This window comes from Neopsephotus bourkii, unplaced genomic scaffold (genome assembly GCF_033783945.1).
Source record: "Neopsephotus bourkii isolate Nb327-2 ecotype Australia unplaced genomic scaffold, CSIRO-AGI_Nbou_v1 NB_1624, whole genome shotgun sequence".
Classification (NCBI taxonomy): Eukaryota; Metazoa; Chordata; class Aves; order Psittaciformes; family Psittacidae; genus Neopsephotus; species Neopsephotus bourkii.
In genome coordinates this window covers 8,069,090-8,090,602 of record NW_026902099.1, presented here as the reverse complement: position 1 = coordinate 8,090,602, position 21,513 = coordinate 8,069,090, and the positions used below count along the sequence as shown (strand labels likewise).

Here is a 21,513-nt window from a genome sequence, read left to right as displayed (position 1 = left end):
AGCTCATTGGCTGGAGCAGCCAGAATATCTCTGCATTGGTCCAAGCATTTATTATAGGTGCTGGCAACTGACTGGGAGTGTTGGGATGGAATGATGCCCCCCTCCCCCAACACATCTAGTTTAAAGCCTCCTTGACCAGTCTGGCAAGCCTCCTACCAAAACTGCGCTCAGACCAGCTCCACCAGCCCCCAGTAGACCTGGCCTACTAGCTTGGGTCCCATTTTCAAGTTACCCAAACCCCTGACTATGGCACCACCTTTCTAACCATTTATTAACCTGGCCAATCCCCCTAGTTTTTTTAGGGTTTTCCCCTCTATCCTGGAGAATTGATGAGAAGACTGAGCTCCAGAGTCCCTAACCACCTCTCCCAGGGCTCTGTAGTCCTTCTTAATGTTCTCCAGGCTACTGCTATCTGTATCACTAACTGCTATCTATATCATTATAGATGATATATATGAGTTGTATATGGCTTAAAGAAGCAATCCAGGGAGTAGGGCAACTAAGATGATTAAGGGAGTGGAGCATCTCCCTTATGAGGAAAGACTGAGGGAGCTGGGTCTCTATAGTTTGGAGAAGAGGAGATTAAGGGGTGACCTTATTAGTGTATATAAATATATAAAGGGGGAGTGACACGAGGATGGAGCCAGGCTCTTCTCAGTGGCAAACAATGAAAGGACAAGGGGTAATGGGTACAAATTGGAGCACAAGAGGTTCCACTTAAACCTGAGAAGAAACTTCTTCTCAGTGAGGGTGACGGAACACTGGAACAGGCTGCCCAGGGAGGTTGTGGAATCTCCTTCTTTGGAGACATTCAAAACCCGCCTGGACACGTTCCTGTGTAACCTTATCTAGGTGTTCCTGCTCCGGCAGGGGGATTGGACTAGATGATCTTTTGAGGTCCCTTCCAATCTCTAACATACTGTGATACTGTGATACTGTGAGTAGTGAGGCACTGGAGCAGGCTGCCCAAGAAAGCTGGAATGCTCCATTCCTGGCAGTGTTCAAGGCCAAGTTGGACAGTGCCTTGAATGAGCTGGTCTGCTGGGAGGTGCCCCTGCCCATGGCAGTGGGGGTGGAACAAGATGATCTTAAGGCCCATTCCAACCCAACCCATTCTATGATTCTGTATCTGCAGAAAGTTAGATACTATATGGATTTTTGCAGTTGGTAGCAATATGCTGTAGCCTTTAACAAAGGAGCAGGTAGCACTTGAAGCTCATTTTGTTAAAAATTGAAGTTGAAAAGAAATAAAAGAAATGAAAATCACCATTTGCATGCTTCTTAGTGAGCTACTTCTCTGCATGGTCTGCTTAAAGAAATGCTTTCAATTAACAGCAGTCACACTGTTGACAGAAATAGTCTCTTTTTATTCATTTTGACAAAATTTATTAAGCTCAGTATCTATGTCCTCAGTTCAGAAATGTCATGAAGGAACCTTATTTTGGTTAAACAAAAAATTTATAATATCAAATGTATATGTTCTAGAGGCTACCCGTGCATGATGAGGAAGTCTGCACTATTTCTATGTGTATAGTTGTAACTAAACGTCATGTTTCTTTTACGTATCAGTGTATCTGTATATAAGTTTACTTTTAAAGTTCCTCAGGTAACTTTCTGGAATATAAAACTTCCCTAAATTATATGTATATTGTGTATTAAAAGCTAATGTGCATTACAACCTTTAAGCAAATTAATATCATAGTGCTTACTTCCCCGACTTGCACACTTTTGCTTAAAGCAGGGAAGAGAAACATAGTAATTGTTAACAAGACACAAAATGGATATTAAAAAAATACCTTTGAAATAAAAAGAATATGCTTTGTGAGAGAGTTCTAAAAGTAGCCTTCATTTCTCTTCAGTGATGACCCTATCAAAGATCTCAGCTTTAGCCCTCCTACCTACTTGCTGATAACATTGAACCTGCCTGTTTGTGTAAATCATGTTAACATATTTTCTTTGTGGCAGTTGCAGGAAGCTGTGTTTAGGCCCAAAGGCCAAATGTCCCAATGCAGGGAATTGTGTAACTGATTCATACTTGATTGGATTGCTGGAACACAGGAAAAGAACAGACCCATGTCAAATATGTTTAAATGGAAATAACATTTATTTTGTAATATCATTGTTGCTTTGGGTCCAGTTTGATAAAGTAGATATCTAAGAGTACTGTAAGGCCTTAGAGGCACTGGAAAAATCACTTTTCTGCGTGCTTCAAAAGAAACCTCAAAAGAATTTAAGAAATTAATCCCAACTACCCTGAAATGATCTACAGAAAGTTGTCATTAGGATAACTTTTGTTTTGTTGAAATCCACCAATATCTGCCAAGCCAGTATGAAATTCTTTGAGGGAAAACATTAAGCAATTCTGCCTGTGACAAAATATTAAACTCTTGGCACAAAGGAAAGCAGAGAATACTCATTTGTCAAGCTTCAGCTTTGCTATACAGTGGGTGTAACAAAGCAAAGCAACCTAGAAGAGCAATCCTAGAGATTGTGCTACAGACCTTTGAAGCTGTCCTCTCCATTTTGCAAGCCGATCTTCCACACGCAAGCTTCCTATTACTACCCAGCTGATGGTCCTTGTGATTTCTATGGACCACTACTCGAAAATTTTTAATGGCTCAGAGAACATAAAGCTGGAACAGATCTCAGGTTGCCCAGTCTATGTGCCTATGCCATAAAAGCGAAATGAAAATTAACTATATTCAAATCATTTCCTGAAGGTTTTACCTGGCTTGTTCTTTGATTTTCCACACATTTCCTCTTCTGCAGTATCTTGCCTAAAGCAAGATTAATTTTTTAATTCAAGTTTCCTTTAATGTTAGACCTTGCTCACAAAACGGCCTGAAAATCAAGTACAAAATTAGCAGTGGGACAGACTTGGATATGCTGTGTATATTTAAGTACAATTCCTAAGAGTGAAAGGTTCTTCTGAAAAATAAAGGTGAAGTTGTTCTGTATGAACTTACACTGCTTTCAGTCAGACAGGCTGAAAAACTTTCATATAAGTAAGTTAGGCCCAAATTTCTCAGCCTGACTGAATTATCCATCCTGAAACTAAGAAAGAGAAATATGCAAGATGACTTTATATTCTGCTCATACTGCAGATGCAGATCTTAAGGCCAGATGAATTCTAGGCAATATCTAACGTAATAGGTACAGTAATGTACAACAATAAGAATAGTTATTATGTCTGGCAGCTTTCAATGCCAATTCCTCTAATTCCTTGAGACACCAAGCAATAGAATCCCTTTCCTCAGATCTTATCTCTTGTGCCAGGAATGGAAACATATAAAGGCATAATAGAGCACATCTGTGCCGTGAAATCATACCCCTGAGCAAGGTAAAATCTCATGCAACAAAGCCACTGTCTTCAGTAAATCATCAGAGCAGGAAAAGTGGGAAAGGACTTCACCAACCCTGCAAAATCTGTCACTTTTATTCCTACTCGCCTAAAAACACTGGGTGCAAAAGAGGAGTGACTGAAAAGTACTGACTGTGACATGATTGATATGTATGACTATCCGTGTCTGAATAACATGTTCCCCCTGAGTGAAGCTTGGCCAAAAAGTTTATGGCATGTAAAGGAATACTGCATCTTTCCCAGCTTCCTTTGAACAGAGTTGCCAACCAGTAACAATGGCCATCAGTGAGTTTTTCTCCTCTTTCCAGAGTGGAAGCCCTGTTTCCTTTTTATTCTTCACACCCACACCCCCTCCCCTTTTATCCTGTTTTCTTCATTTCCCACCTGCAAAAGTCTTGTTCCTATTATATATGAAAATATGGATCTGCCATAAGCAGTTCTATTTTTCTGGCCTTGCATTTTTGTGGATAACTCATGAGAATGTGTCCTGGTTTGCCTGATCTATAGCTCAGTAGTGAGTGTTAAGGAGTGGCTGAACTCATCGGGCTTGGGGCCCCATGGGGTTTCCCCTTCCCTGTTCACCAGGGTAACTGTGGATCCATAATATTACCATGGCACCACAAACTGGGACACAGGAAAGGGGACATATTCATGTGCCACCACACACACATGTACAGAGGATGCTTTTCCTCACATTTACATGCTCACTCATACATGCATTTGTCCTTTGCATTTTCTCTTCTGCTTTCAGAGTACCAGTAGATTTTCTTATTACAAAGGCCAATTTGGGGTGAATTACAGGAAGAGTAAGCTCACAGTGGAGCAGAAAGAAAAATGAGTTGTACATGTGAGTGTGTGCATATCCCAGAGAATAAATCAAATACTATTAATGTATTTTTAATTTAAACAAACATTCTGTGGGAATTTGCAGTAAAATGTGCAGATCTGATGACAGAAGTCCTCTTGTGGATTAATTTGAGTGGGATTTTTCAAGATAATGAATGGGAAATGAGTGTTTCATGTCTCCAGTTGGAGGGATGTGCGCATTTGGAAGACAGGTAATACTGTCATCCACAACATCTTGTACTTCAAAACCTTAAAATCTTTCTCTTGTTAGCTATTAAGAAAAGGTGGGTTATTCCTTTCACTATGCACTGCTTTTCTTTGAGTTCATTTAGCCCACCAACAGCATACCTTGCAAGATTCAGACATTCCTGTATGGAGTCTACAGCTTAAGAAATGCAAAAAACTTTAATGTCTATCTCATTACATTTAATAGCACTCCTTAAAAAAAACCCTGTGTTACAGCTACTTTCTAAGTTATAGAAGACATCTTGTGGGGGTCATTTATTTTACTCACCAGCAGAATTCCTGAGTTATTAGCATAACTGACAGTTGAGTTAAAAGCACAGGAGCTGGGGGAGAAGAAGCCCTGTCTGAGGTTCAGGTTAGGCACTGCCTGGCTAGGGAGTATTGCATTCAGTTTTGGGAAAGGTACTGATAAACTGGTACAAGTTCAGCAGAGGGCCACCAAGCTGGTCAGCAGACAGGAACACTTGCCCTGTAAGGACAATTTTCGAAGGGACAAGAGGTTTTTTTCAGCCTGCTGAAAAGAAGGCATAATAAGAGTTTGCCAGTATGTGTAGGGCTGTTACTAAAAAAGACAGAACCAAACCCTTCCCAGTGGTGCATGATGGAAGGATGAGGGACAACAGATATAAGTAGAATCAAGACAGGCTTATGCTGGAGATTAATGAGGACAGTCAAGTCCCATGAGCACAGTCGAGCACTGGAGCAGGTTACCCAGGAAGGTAGTATAGCCTCCATCCTTGGAAATCTTCAAGTTCAGATTGGATAAATCCCTAAGCAGCCCAGTCTCACCTCACAGCTGACTCTATTTTGAGCAAGCAATTGGCCTGGAGAGCTGCTGAGGTCTCTTCTGAGGCAAATCATCCTAGTATCAGTGGCACCTGCAGTGCTGGCAGTGATGTCCATGACCTAATATTCTGACCACCAGTTTTGGCACTAGACAAAAGTTATTAAGCACACCTTCATGATATTTCACATCCACAAAAGTTATAAGATTCTAAGCAGAACGTAATTTATAATTACATTATATGAAGTGTTTAACTGCTGAGAGGTGAAGCTTGTCTAGGAAACATGGCAGCAGGACTCTAACAGCATATAAGAAAATTAATTCAGTAATTGAGACTCTTCAGGTTCCATTCCAGTGGAAGAATAGTGTCCAGAATCATTCATTACTGTATTCCAGTCCTCTGAAACAAAGGACCTAGAAATGAAATAAAACTTACCAGGTCAATTAGTTAATTAATTACTATCAATACCTTAAGTTCTCAGTATAAAAATATGTATTTGTTAGTGGAATAAGGACAGAAAGAATTCTCAGATGTATTCTTATCTTACCCTTATGATTTTTGAAAGAGTAGTTTATTATTAATTTTTATCACAAATGGTGTTATCATGCATCTACCTTCTTATGCTGAAAAGTTCATTAGTATTTCAGAGTGAAAGTACAAATAATACTAAAATTTTCTGCTTTTGGTATCCATCTCACCTACAGATTTCTAAACATCTCTGGCTCTGTAGTAGGCCTTTAATTCTTTGAAAAGAAACTATTAACGTATTTTGTTTTCATTGTTACAGCAATAAAACAAATAAACCACCTCCCTTTCTAACTTTTCTCCAATCAAAATAATTTTTAATTATGGTATTGGTCCTTTTTAGTGCTGATTATTCTATTATCTCCTATATAGATGAAAATCTATTCCTGAATTACTCCACGTTATTTTTAGTTCTTTCTGTGGGCACAGAAACACAAATATAAGAATATACATTAAAATGACACTCAGAAATATAATGAGTATGTTAGGTAATATGTGTGTAAACTCCCATTAGGAGTTTTGTAAATTGAATCTTTAAATCAGCCCAGTGGGCAGGTCTTGGGCCTGTTTTGATAGAAAATATTAATGCTTGCTTTAAAAAAAAATTTAAAAAATTCAATAATATAATTCTTAGAGACATAGTTATCTGGTTTTCTCTGTCTTTTCAAATCCTCACTGAGGCGGGATTGAGTTATCATATGCTGGTCTTAAGTAGGGGGACGAAAGTGGTAAACTGAGATTTACATTTAATTTCCATTGCCGTACTTCTTTATTATTAATAAAGTCCAGTCAGTGGTGCAAAGGGTCAATATATTTTAAATAAACCTTCAGCAACCAGTTAAAAAGAAGACATTTAAATATCTCATTCACAAAGGAGAGTAATTACTCAGGATGCTTAAGAACCAGTGTCCCTCATTAGGTCTTATTAGCTGAAAAAAGTATTTATGCCATTTTTCATGCTAGTATGTAGCTATAATGTGTAGGTATGTGATAAATACCTTAGCATAGTGAACAGTGTCAAAGGATTTAGCACATCTTATCACCTGGAACTGATGAAGCAAATTAAATACCTGAAGAAACACTAGAAAAACAAAAGCAAAGCAGTAGATATTAATAGCAGAATTTAATGATCCTTTTAAATATTTCCAGAAAAAATTAATCTGACGTTAAATTCCTATATAGGCCTTCAGACTTCATCCACATTCTCTTTTCAACTTAGTAGAAGCTGCAAAACATATGTATGCATCCAAAACCAAAAATCGAGTCATAGGAATCACAGTTATAAAACTGAGCTGGCCCTACTTCCTCAGTAAAAGCATAGTAAAATGGTTGGTCCTGCAAACTCTGAAAGACCTAGAATTACAACTCTTGCTATTGTACCTTAGCCTTCTTTCCTTTTGCTGTTTCTGTTAATTCTGTTTTCTACAGACGAGTATCTGCCTTGCCTGCCTTCCAATCTAGCTTTCATTTACCTTAACCAGTAGAAGCATAATGAAGGCTGTAGTCTTTTGATCTACCTACTCATTGGCATATTTAGGCCAAAGTATCAAAAAAGACTGTTAATTTTACATGCCTCCAGTATTTTTTATAAACAGGGCTTATAGTTTGATAACCTTCGTCATACCTATAATGAAAGCTATAAATTTTCAAGAACTAAGAATATTAAATTTCCCATGATTCAGGTCAAGTCTCAGGAAATTATATCCATGCTGAAAGAAGACTTCCACGTGACTCACTCACAGAATCACAGAATCACATAGTCTTTAGGGTTGGAAGGGACCTCTGGAGACCATCCAGTCCAACCCCCCTGCCAAGGCAGGGCCACCTAGAGCAGGTTACACAGGAACATGTTCAGGCAGGTTTTCAATGTCTCCAGAGAGGGAGACTCCACAACCTCTCTGTGCAGCCTGTTCAGTGCTCTACCACCTTCAACCTAAAGAAGTTCTTCTTCATGTTCAACTGAAAGTTCTTGGTTTTTAGTTTATAGCCATTGCTCCTCATCCTGTCACTGGGCACCACTGAAAAGTCTGCACCATACTCCAGGCACCCACCTCTGAGATATTTATATGCATTAATAAGATCCCCTCTTAGTCTTCTATGTAGACTAAACAGACTCAGGTCCCGCAATCTCTCCTCAGCCCAAGCATTCTCCTTATGAAGACTAGGAAATGTCCTTGGAGCTCTAATTGCAGTACTCCTCTCACTCTAAACTTAAGATTTTTAAGTGTGCACTTAGACAAATTACTGTAAGGAATGTTGTGGTGTTAAGAACACAGAGGAGAATGCTTAATTAGTCTGTATTGGCTACCTACCTGCATGCTGATACTGACATTCTTTTTCTCACTTCTGATGTCCATCGTCATTTTAGTAGGTTTCCAAACACTTTCTAATTTAGCAAAACCACAAAATGTGGCAAAACCAGAATAACTTTAAATTGATTTTCAGACTCTAGAGTGACAAAAATTGTCTGGCAGGCTCCCTGTATGGAAGCTGAATACATCTTTAGCTTTTAAGGACAAAAAAAAACCAAACAAACAAAACAATGCTGGAACACTGTTCCACCAAACACTCCCACTATCTCAAATATGCTTATCATTAATATCTTCATAGTGATAGTTTCTTTGGAAGGAACTAGAAACATAGCAGCTGTTTGCTACCTTTTCACAAGGTGAGAATATTTTCATAACAATAAATCCATCACTCACTGGCAGAAATCAAGTTAACTTGGCAGCTCTGGACCTAATATTTGGACTAAAAGAGCAAAAAAGGTCTCCATATATTTAAAGAAATTTCTAACATTTTATTTGAAAACAGTTCCCTCTCTATCAGAAATGTTCTTTGCTCCTTTAAATATTCTAGAAAGGTGTGTGTATGTTTGTGTTAGTTTATTTGTCTAGGGCTTTTCGGTTTGTTTTAAATCTGATTCCATAACTTTAATGGCAAAGATGATTTTTACACCAAGCCAGCATCTGAAAGCAATGATTATCAACTGCTGTTCATTACTGGAATTCACTCCAGTATGTGTTTAGCTACATATTATGTCTTCCACAGAAAGCTTTCTGATAGGGTAATGCCTCTGTCCATTTCCCCTGTGTTTTTATAAAGAGATTTGATATTTGAACAGTATGACTTACGGTAAAAGAGTTGTTTAGGATGCATGGAACTGAATTGCTCACTCCATTGAACTGTTTCTCTAAATTTCTAAAATCTTTCATTTATTGCAAGCTACTAGAATAGTTCCTATGTTTTGCTCTTCAATTTGTTTAGTTTACTGACTTCCCTGGAAAAAAGGTTATGATTATTCAACATGCAGCTTTTCAATTAAATATCTCCTTTCCTGCATAATCAGAAATAGCTTATATATTATATTTGCTACATTTGAAAGAAAACACAGAAAACTTTACAGAATCATAGAATAGTTGAATTTGGAAGAGACTTCCAGCATAGATGGACTTTGTAAGCAAACCCAAACCATTTGAATTGTGCTCATTATGTATCTGCCTTGTTTCTCCAAAACAAATCCAGCAGCTCTGGATAATTTCAAAGTAAAAATTTTATATCTCCTCTTCCTTTTTTTAAAAAATATATTAATATGCAAATTATACTTGCCAGAAGCAGATTTTTAATCTAATCTTATATGACAGAATTTGAAATTAGGTGTGTATGACCGTTAATGTTATAAGAGTGTCGCTAACTACATCTGACAACTAAATCCGTAAATTGTAAAATCTTTTCTCTCAGTGATCAAATCGGCCTTAAGCAGCTACAGTTTAAAAGAGATTATTTGTGTGTCTAACAACTGTTTCTAAGGCTGTTGACAGAAAGATAATACATGGTCTAATGTCTTAAGGTTCATCTCAGAATGTGATTAAGGTAACATTTTTGATCCATTTTCTATCCATTTTCACCTGGGTAGTGTTACAACAAATGTGAGCAATCATAAAATGCTGTTTATGTAAGCTTAAATAATGATTCTACAAACTTTAACTATCAAGCTATCCTTATTCAAGGCTCCTTACAGTGACGATAACACTTTCTCCTCATAGTTAATAATATTACCTTTGTTTCTAAACAGTGAGGCTCATCCATCTTTTAAATAGCAGTACAATTGGAATAAGGAGCTCAATGACATTTGAAACAAAATAAATTGGATGTTACTTGATGACATTATTATGTGGAAGATAAGTTAAAAAATCTGATACCATTTAGACCTGAACAGAGAATGTTTTAATATCTGCTCTTACCCTTTAGGAATATTTATACAGGATAATAGGCAAGCACCTTAAAGTATGTTTTTCTTCCTGGACCCAAGCAGATAAACTGATGGCACCTAAGATTTTCCAGTAGCTTGTGTTTCATAACTAGTTCTGTTCTCATAGTGATAAGAGCAAATTCTCCTTGACTTTATTTCCTACTGAGAGGTTACACATCACCACAAGTTTTTCAGGGTTTAATGATAAGAGGTATTGGACCAGAGTCTAGACCAGGCTAACAGGGCCTGACACTAAGGCTTTTTGGATGAATCTTAAACCCAAGCTTTTAGCCCAAGACCAAAAAAGTAGCATGAAGTGAAATAAGCGTATAAACATAAGAAAGCATTTGTTCAGATTTCATTGTAATTTTTTCTCAAAGGGTACCTCATGAACAAAGGTTTCCAAGTGCTTTGTGAGGGGTGTGGCCCAAAACAGGAAATGTGAACCAAACTCATATTGACATTAATAAGGTACTGAATATGGGTAGCATGGTATGTAGCTGATGATCTACCCTTTGGGCTGAGATATCAGCCTACTCGAGGGAATATTTTTCAAGCACAGAAGGCTGTGTTTTTCCCTGATTGACTGACTGACATGCAATGGGGCATCTCCAGGAAAATCTGATGGCCATAAAAATATGTTGGATGTCATGACTGTGGGCAGGTATTATAGCTGCCTCATCCTGTACCATGAAAACTTTATTGTTTCTGTCCCTTTTTTCCTTATGCTGTTCAGGAGCATGTCAGGCTGAGAGTTTGTGGGTGTTGGTGTTACAGCTGCAGTTTCTTATGCTGACTGAGCAAACCTGCTGAACCTTGACACGTAACAACTCAGGGAATAGACTCAAAAATCTTCAATGAGCTGAGGAAATAACACAGACATAAATCCAGAGACCAAGTTTCTTCCTTTGTCCTTTTTTAAACTAGAGCTTACAGCTGGCTTTCTGGTGCATGTTTAAGCCTGATCTGGTAATTGACCTGAGTCCTTCTTTCTTTGGTGCTATAATAGCTGTCAATCACAGGACTGATTTCTTCGCAAGTACTGAACATCCAACAGTTTCCATTGACTTTTCATCTAGGAATGTTCAGCAAGTAATAAGAAAGAGAAAATACACAAAGGTATTTAGGGGTCTAAATGTCAGTTGAAATATACCAATGGAAATTGAAGCATCTAAACAGAACACTATAGAAAAAGTTTCCCAGTTAAAGGAAATCAAAAAGTTAGTTCTGTCTGTGAGGTTTTACAAAACTGAGAAAAAGATGCCAAAGCATAATGTTTGATCCAGAGCAGGTCTGCACATTTTTTTTTAATATTTGGGAAACACTGACTGAATTTTTTATCTCTGCTTTCCTCTGAATTGGAGGCCATTAAGGAAAAATTAAACCTAAATTCACAGTAAAGTGTATATATACATTTTGGCAATGGAATTTTGCATTCAAGTGATAACATCCAATTTACACAGTTGGTTACTTAAAAAAAAAAAATGGTAACTATATAGTGCCAAAAGTTGCCAAAACAATTTTAGTCTTTATAAAATCTTCTTTTACATCTTTCTTTGTGATGGATAGCTCACCCTTCTTTTAATCTGATCCAGTTTGTTCATACCTAGTATCACTGGAGAAATACGAAAGAGATAAATTTAATCTACCAAGTACATATTCCATCTTGCTTGGTTACTCATGTTCTTGCTACAAATCTATGGATTAATTTAACTTCAACTAGGTATCAGTAGGTAGAAACTGGCAAACACTTAAGTCAAGGGAACTGTCTTCACTTTTGTCAGCCTTTGACCACACTTTATATTGCTAAATCATACTGAACTTCATAGTAAGTACTGTGTAGTAAGTACACAGTAGTCTTTTTCTCCAATGCCTCTAAAGCAAATGATTCCTGTGTAAGAAAACAGAGAAAGCTACTCATTTTTATGTGTAATCTATAACTCTTGTGTATGTCATTCCACTTTTCAGAAATCAAATTTAAATTACAGATATCTTAAATGTGGTTTCCTCATAGCATTCACTGTTTTTGAAGATTGATTGTTCAGCAGTATTTCTATTTTTCCGGTTTGGTACTTTCAATCTACCCTGTGGACTTTGAAAAGTCTAGTAATATAGTGAGCTTTCAATGAAATTTATTATCCTTTTTAGGCTACATATAAATATCTTAAATAAAACTTTGGCATCAACGTCAAAGCACTAAAATATGTCTTCTGTTCTCTCCAGCTATTCCATATTTTATGTGTTTGATGTTAATGTGAATGTGATATTCAAACTTAATAAATGTATGGCAAAGGGAAAAGTAAATGTCAATAAGCTTTGTTGAATACTCTTATTAAATGCTTGTGTTGTGTAAAAAGACAGATTAAAGAGATGCTGTAAATCCTCTGTGCCACCATTATATAGTTCTGTAAATTATGAAAAGATTTATAATCCACTGCTTAATATGTTAAAGAATGAATTTATTCCAATTATTAATGTATTCAGATTTAAACTATCATTTATATATAAGCATTTATATATTTATATTTATTAATATTTGTATTCCAAATGTATCTATATTCATTAATGTCTTATTATTGCGCTTATCACTGAAGGCTCTTAGAGCTGTCTGTTTCTGCCAGCCTTATACTGTACTTCTTATGTGGGCACAATGAATAATGCTATCCCAAAAAGAAAGGATGCTTTACTTCTATTTTGTCAAATCAAAAATGCAATAATTAAAACCATTTTCTACTAGTTTTTAATATTTTCAATCACAGTCTAAGAATTCTTGCAATGAAAGGACATTATTTCTCTATGTTAAAGTTCTGTGCGTTACACATAAGCTGTGTTTAAGTATTCTTTTGTCTACACAGTCTGTACAAAAGAAGTCTAAGCTGCATGCAGTGACCCTTCCTAGAACTACTGCTCAGTTTTTTGGCAGTCTGTCTTCTAGAAGAGACAGGTGCAGCAGACATGGATTATGCCATCAACCTTGGTAAATGAGATGGAGACCACTAGGAAAATATTTCTGGGGCTGTAATCTCCATCCTTATGGATCCTCCTCTGCATGGTTTATATTCAAGTTGTTTAATAGGATAGCATGTTCAGGGAATCAACTACCCTATTCACAGCATCCAGCTCCTCCAAATGTCAGGTGGGTCTGGCTTAAAGGGTACCGTGATAGGAGCAACAGGATAAATAATTTATTCCACACTTTGGGAAGCACTAGGAGTAGTAACAGCTCAGTAATTGTCACTGGCTGCTGCGAAGCCCTTGGTGAACATAAGTTTTCCCTCAGCAATAAAGGTAAGAGTTACACTGAGAAGAATCAGCACATATATACACTCACCTGTTCTCCCTCAGTGTTAGTCACCTTAGTGCTGCAATGGACTCCATCAGCCAAGGCAGATATAGCCCAAGGTATGTTTGAAATCAAAAACAGGTGGTGGGACTGCTTTGGCAAGAGTGCTGGAGAACATTTCCCTTGGTGATGTACACCATCTGTACTGGCGATGTAGCTGTAACTTTGAAACAGCATATGCATGGTTTTCCCTTCCAAACTTAGACTTAGCTGCGCAGGGCTTTCCTTAGTGACTTGGTCAGTTAATTCTGGAAGTACTAGATAGATAAAGAGTCCTCTCCCCCATTTCCCTCACCTTATTTTGCATTACTCATTTATTTCCAGAACTTGCAAAAAAATAAGTGCTGGTAATAAAGGGGTCTTCTCCAAACTAAGTAATCTTAATTCTGTCTGTTGTAAGACTACTTTGTCCTCACAGTTGGTTACCTCTTGAATGCTACATTGATATGCCAAAATGAGGTCATGTGATCTTACATTTCCTTTCTGATTTTAGTCTATTACTTACAAACTTCCTTGCAGCAAAATCTCTGTTTTCCCCCATCTCCTTTGTATCCTTAGCTGAAGTTTTGGTTCCTGTAACATATCATAATATCTGGAAATAAATCTAACTTTTCCATTCATAGACTGATGGTTCTAGCGGTTGACTTGAAGCACAGCACTGGGGCCTGCATGTCAGAATCTGAGTTCTGAGCATTTTTTGAAAATCAGATCTCAGTCTCCAACGATATCTCTGCTTTTCCTTCTTTTAAGTGTAACTTGACTGGCATAGGTGAACTCCCAGACTCCCCAAAGTCAGCAACAACTCTGCCATTGATTTCTAATTGTCATAAAGATCTTTGTTGTGAGCATATAAGGCCTGAAAAAATCCAGTGAAAAAGTCAGAAAATGGCAGCTGCCTATCTGACGTTCTCAGACTTTCTGTTCTGGTAATGTGTATGAATTATGATATTGAACTTTCTGCTTCAGTAATGTATACTGAATTATGATATTGAACTTCAAAATGAAGGGAACTAATTAGTGAACTAATTAGTGAAAACTAGCAAATGAGATGGACTCAGTCGACATTGCCCCAAAATATAAGCAGAAAAGCCATTTAACCTATTTTCTCTGTAAAGTTGTCACTGTTCACAGTTTAGACTGTTTACCTACAATTTTCTATGAACTTTAAACTAACTGTTCTTCTAACTTAGCAGAATGCCTTGAAGCCTGCTACTGGCTTTCTAGTAAGCTTGATCTTTTATTAGTTACTATCTTTGTGATATTCATTACACATTAATTCACATTTACATTTTTCTATTTCAGAAGTGAATTCATATTAGCATTCTTTTGTTACCAGCAAATGGCAGAATAATTAACAGAATATTTGATCATGTTAATAGAATTCATGTTTGGTCTTTTGAGTCAAAGCTCATAAAAAAAAACAACTCTCTTGATATTTTCAGGATACTTTGGTTGGTATATCCCTTTATGTTGCCTTATGTTCCTTTTACTGAAAAAGCATCCTTAGCTGCACTTTTATGTTAATATAATTTTCTAATGCACTCTGAACTGGAATTGATAATTTGAATGTAAAAGTGATAATAGTATATACAGTATTCTAAACCTGAACCCCAGGAATTTTTCCTTGCTCATGTCTTACTCCTGTAAAATTCTACTAAAGAGGCCAATTTCTTGCACAAAGACCTAGGGGAATATACTGAGCCAAATTTGTTTAAGTTTTTTACAGTAATCAGTGACTTTATATAGAACACAGTGTCTCTCTCCCATGCAGAGGAATGCCTTTCATTTGGGAGATGAGTGAAATTTGTTCACCAGTACTTGGTGTTTGAAACCAATAGGGAAATTGACAATTTCTCAGCAGGTGATATATAACCTATATAATCTAAAATATAATCTAAGGTCAGATAAGAGAGGCAAAGGAAATTCTTAGTATGATTTCTAACTTTAAGTTAAATCCAAATGGTGAACCAAAGTGCTTTTTAGATGATTCCTCAAAAGATACTGAAGGAACTTTACCTGAGGAAGATGCTGGTGGATATAACTGGAGTGTGCCCACAATGGTGAGGGCATATGTTTGCCAGAAGGCTGTAGTTATGTATAATGTCACTATCCCTAGGTATTACCTAGAGACTGAAAATGAAATTATTACCCTTGCTACGAGGCAGAATATACATCTGTGCTCAGCTAGCTCTGTGCAGGTCTGGCAGGCTAATTCAAACCGCTGCAGCAGATGCTTGGGTAAGCTGCCAGGGAGTGCACTGAGGAGCACTTACATGCCGTATCCCGGCCACTTGGCCTTGGAAACAGTAACCTCTGGCAGCAGAGAGGGAGCTAGGAACCACAGGGGAAATAACATCAACTATCAGAGTTATTTCAGCAGTGTATCATAGAATCATAGAATAGTTAGGGTTGGAAAGAACCTTAAGATCATCAAGTTCCAACCCCCCTGCCATGGGCAGGGACACCTCGCTGTAAACCATATCCCCCAAGGCCTCTTCCAACCTGGCCTTGAACACTGCCAGGGATGGAGCATTCACAACCTCTGGGTAACCCATTCCAGTGCCTCACCACCCTAACAGGAAATAATTTCCTCCTTATACCAAATCTAAACTTCCCCTGTTTAAGTTTTAACCCATTACCCCTTGTTCTATCACTACAGTCCCTAATGGAGAGTCCATCCCCAACATCCCTATATTCCCCCTTCAGATACTGGAAGGCTGCTATGAGGTCTCCACGCAGCCTTCTCTTCTCCAGGCTGAACAGTCCCAACTTTGTCAGCCTTTGGCCTGGTACATTAGTTGCTCTTGTTCCTCTATTTTCTGAATGGTAAATTTCCAAATAAAATGTCATGGAAAAAAATCACAACATTTTTAATACAGGAAAATAATTCAGTTGACACAATTTCCTACAATTGTCTGCATGAGGAACTACCACAGCAGGAGAGCAGTTCTGAGAGAAACTGAAGAGCAAACTAATGCAGCTTAAAATTGTTGGCTGGGCTCACTGACACATTAGGTGTCAGCCAGCTATGTTGATGGTCAGTAACTGAGAGAAACAATGGGTGAAAGTGACTGCAGAAGGACCTACAGTTAAAAGCTGAAGATATACTTCGGTAAGTGCAGCATCTCTCTCTTTCTACAGACCAGGTTGCCTAACCAAAACCAGACAGAAGTGAAATCAGTTTTCACTTTTTCCTGGCTGAAAAAATAAAATGTTTACAACCTTTTCTATGGCAAGAAATTTTGAATTTTATTGAGCAAAGCATCTTCATAAAGCCCTCCTCTATAAAGGAAACAGATTATTCTCTTGTTAGATCAGCCCATGCTTGTTTGAAAGCATCCAATTCACTTCTGGATTAAAGGAATATTACAAAGTGGAAGGGGAAGGCCCTGTAGGGAAGGCTCTCATGGGATCCAGATTCTTCAAACACGATACTATGTAAAAGGAATGAGTCACCTCTGTGCTCTGTGAGAGCACTCTGCTATAGGTTAAAGCCTCGTATTACACTTTCTGATTTCACAGACTCTGTTAAGGGTGAAACAGGGCTTCACAACTAAAACATTTCTGATAATATTCATTATTAACACAGACTTTCATAGAGATATTATTTACCATTCTGTCTGAAATACGATGCTCAAAAGCTGCTGCAAACAACTAGATTTGTCAGTTCCCTCTCCCATCTCTACCACTAAAAAAAAAAAATCCCCAAAAAACAAGCCACTTCATCCACCATTCATGGTGCTTTGTCTCCCCAGCTCATTGCCGCCTATGAGCTGCCATGCGGCAATGGTGCACTTCGTAGCAATTTCTGCCACATGGTTTGTGTGAACTGGACTTTGTGGGTAACTGTGCATTGTTTGGGTTATAATAAATCATCTCTAGCACAGTTAATTGCCTCAGGTGCTGGATACTTCTATAGCTGTCCGCTTGCTTGGCCAACATATAGCATCTTTTTTTAAATGATACCTTTCCCTCACACTAGACAGGAGTCACCTTCAAAGACTAAGGACTTGTGTCCCTCTTCGAATCATCTTGTCAAAGCTCCCTTCCCTAGAAAGTGATCCCAGATGCTTGGAATCCCTTCCCTCTAATTCCAGGCTAGTAGCTCCATTATCCCAACACTGGAGCAGCCAGGTGATAATGTGCTCAATTGGACAACGGCTGAAATCTTTTTGCATGTCCCACAGCTCACTCAGGGACAGGGATCGAGGGGTCACCTCTTGCTCTTCCTCTTCCTCCTGCTCCTGTGAAGGCTCTGTTTTGTTCTCATTCACTAAACCAGCTGTCTTTTATGTACATTTCTTGTGTCTAGGGACAACTGATAATTTGGTTCAGCCACAGTGCCTGTTGCCTAGGTTGGGGTAGCCACAGAGCCTGTCAGTTTACTGACAGATCCATAGACCTTCCTTTCCCTTTTAGGGTACTGAATAGTGTTGAGCAGGGTCCAGTAAGCATGGGCCAGACCCCAGCACATTGCAGTGATTTGTGCCTCTCTGGTATTGCCAGGACAACAACATACATTTTCCTAAATGTTTTACCACTTTTTCTGGATTTTGCACTTTTTCAGGGGTGAAGTTCCAAAGTACTGGAGGTACCCACTGGCCTAGGTACTTGCTCATACTATTACACACACCCTGCCACTCATAACTATACAGCCTTGGGGCAGATCTCTGGGTTATATTTTTAAATATCTAATAGAGACTGTTTATTATTCACCATTTGGTCTGAAACATGATAGTCAAAAAACAAGACAGCTGCTGCTAGCAATTAGATTTGTCAATTCTCTCTCCCATCTCTACCACTAGAAAAATAAAGAACAAAATCCACCCTGTTACCTTAGGAAACCTAGCTGAGAAAGAACATCTAACTCCACCTGAAATGGAAAAGGAGATAAGGAATCATATTTATATACTGGAAGTCTGTATTTTTTAACTGAGTGTAACATTTGGGTTTGTGTTTATAAGAAACATTGTTGTTCTTTCTTCATCTTATAAATTATTTTTTTCAATAATGGCTGAAAGACTTCTCAGCTCTGTGCTGACAGTAAGCTGGCTAGTTGGTTAACTGTGCTAGCTGGTTAGTTAGCTGGCTGCTTCACTATGAAGCTTGTCATGCTGCTGTGGAAGAAGAGTATATTTATGGCTTCAGTTCAATACTGGACAGTGGTTCAGTTCAGAAAAAAAAAATTATTTCATTTTATGGCTTGAAATTGTCCTCACACGATGCCAGAAGGTGTTTTCCAATTGTTAAATGACAAGTAGGCTTCTGGATTTTCCCGGAGTTTAAGTGTATTTTGAATTAAATTGTTTGAACCAGAGTAAGCAGACAGTTGGAGTTGGACTTTTCACAATCCCATTTAGCATGATTCTCTTTTGAGCTTTCTTTAAGGGTCAGACCAGAGGCATAGTCCAGAATAGATTAAAATAAGTAATTTTGCAGCTAAAATTACTTTACCAGCCATAATTTAATGTTTGTAAGCTACAGTTTTTGCAACTGCTTTAAATTAGTGCTCATTTTCTTCATGAGGAATCATGAACACTTATCAGCAGTATTTTTTTCTAAATGAAGTTAAAGGATTTTTTTTTAATGAACATCAGATTTATTCCAAAAATATATCTATTAAGAACCTATATCTATTCTCAAAATTGGGTATAGTATAAATACAGGCAAAAAATATTGGGTGTAAATTTCCAAAACATTATTGTTGTTCACCAGTTCTTAAAAATAAATGTACACCAAAATGAAAAATTTAACTGACCTATTATTTAAAAGAATAAAGGTTTCCAAAAGCTTTTTATAATGCAAACACAAAACGAATGAAATAATACTTCAACATAATTTTTCAGGTTTACTTCAAATTACATATTTCTTCCTGTTCCATCTTATCCAACATTTCTGAATATAATATCTAATTTCAATCAAAAGCAAACTAGTTTTTACCTACTAGGCACAAAAAATTCTACTGCTATTACCAGTCCTATTTCTAATTGGAGCTTTAGCAACTGCCCTGCAAATATATTTTCTTTCATTTCAGGCATGACTGACCAAAAAAACTGTATCAGAGACATTTCTATACATTTATGGGGAAAACTATCAATGCTTTCATTCATACAGTAAGAATACTTTGTAAATGCACTATACTCTGTTTTTCCTGCAGCATTGAACTGGAACTACTTCAACAAGGCATGGTTATCTGTTTAAAAAAATAAATAATATGAATGATTCCTATTTTTAATAACATAAATAAAACATGATAAAGTGAAAATTTCTGTGTAAAGAGTCTGTAAGCCACTGGATCTATTGGGCACTAGTCATTTCTACACCGTTATTCAGTATTGCATTCCTAACTATGCCTTAGAAAAAGATAATTTTTATGTCAATGCAATTACTTCTTCCTGATAATATGGTAGAGGCAGTACTCATACTAAGGTATTTCTTAAAGAAGCATGTGTTTCTTGGAGAAGTACTTCATATTCTTGCATATCCTGAAAGGAACTGGTACAAGCAACAGGAGAAAAAAGGTAGAATCTCTAAATTTATTCATTATTAAAATTTGGCCAAGATATAACAAACATAAATTCTGTGGAGAAAAGGCATCCCACTTTTGTGTCATTATTGTATGTTGTTGAAATAGCATGCTAGCATCTATTGGAGATTATTTGAATGTTTTTGTGTTCATTGATTCAAATATAATTCAGACTTCTGCAAAATTTTATGTTTCACAATTGCAGCCAGCTGGAAACCATGTTTACTCCAGTGGTTTGATTTTGCTTAACAAGTTGGGTGGGAGATGTTGGTCATGAACCTCCAATGTGTCCATCATTAATATTTTCCAAGAGTTAGCCATCATCACACACTAATCATAAAGGAGAAGAAGAGTTCAGAAGAAATGTTTCCTGTCCTTACTTAAAGTAATAGAGTATAAAAGTCTCCTAAACAACTTCTCAGAAGTTTCTTATCTCTACAAGTCTCCTGCCTGACTTCAGTCAAAACATTTGTTATATTCTGCTGGCAGATATCCATGGGTAGGTGTGTGGTCTGAAATTCTGCTGGAGCAGAGTTTACAGCAACATAAACTCCCTGTTCTTTCTTTTCCTAGTAAGGGCTTGAAAAAGGGCAGCTTGGCTTGAAAACTAGGACAGATTGTGCTACTAGAAGACTGCACAGAGAGTACAACTAGAGAATCGGAATATACACAGAATGCCTCTCCTGTAAAAGCCCTGGCCACACTGAGAGGTGACCTTTCTCGTAATATAAGATTGATGGGAAATGTGTTGTACTCTAACCAGATGAAAACCAAACTCAAGAGGTCATGTTAAGGGACGAAGGGAAGATATTCATCTGTAATAGTTTGATACATGTTAGCTGTATAGCATCTGTGCTAGGACTACTTGATGTAACTCACAAGTTTTTACTGCATTCCTGGCAAAGGACTAATGTTAAATGACCTGAGCTGTAATTTAGTCCCATAAACGGTTGTGCCTATGCCATGTGACTTTCTCAGTTCCAGCTTACATTCCCAAGCCTTTTTCAGTATGAATTTATCTTCTTTTTTGTATTTGGCAGGTCTTTTCCTTTATGTTATTATTGTACTTATGCCTCTTGTTTTAAACATCTTTCTCTGATATATAGCTTATTCTTAATTTTATCTCATATTAGCTACAATATGTTACAACTAGAACAAATGTAATCCCCTTTTAAATGACGTGTGACATCGTCATCAGTAATATATTTTCCTGCAAGTTTTTTGCATCAACAATGAATTAAAAGTTCATTTACTATTCCAGCTCTTATTACTGCAATTCTCTGTAGCTACTTAAAAATGTTAGTGTTCTATCAGATTCCCAACAAAGCATAATTCAGATGAATTCCTCAAACTGATACTGGTATTTCTGGATCCAAAGGTATGTAGATCACAAATGCAAATTCTCTGCTTGACATTGCCGCTTACTTTAATACATACTTGTTATTATTTGTCTACTGGTGTTCTAGGAGAATCTCAAGTCAAGCTAGTATTCAATGAGCTGCTGTACGAAGTGGGATCAAATTATAAACTTTGCCTCTTAAAATCTAAAGCTATAAATCAGAAATGCATTTAAGTGTGTATGAAGATTTTCTCTCTTCAGAAAAGCACTTAGGCAAATAATTTCATTTA

General features: G+C 37.3%; 1 protein-coding gene across 2 annotated transcripts in view; it reads left to right on the top strand.

Annotated features, from left to right (window-relative positions):
* Positions 1–21,513, top strand: part of KCND2 (potassium voltage-gated channel subfamily D member 2) — a 287,463-nt gene that overhangs the window by 202,640 nt on the left and 63,310 nt on the right. The window lies entirely within an intron of this gene.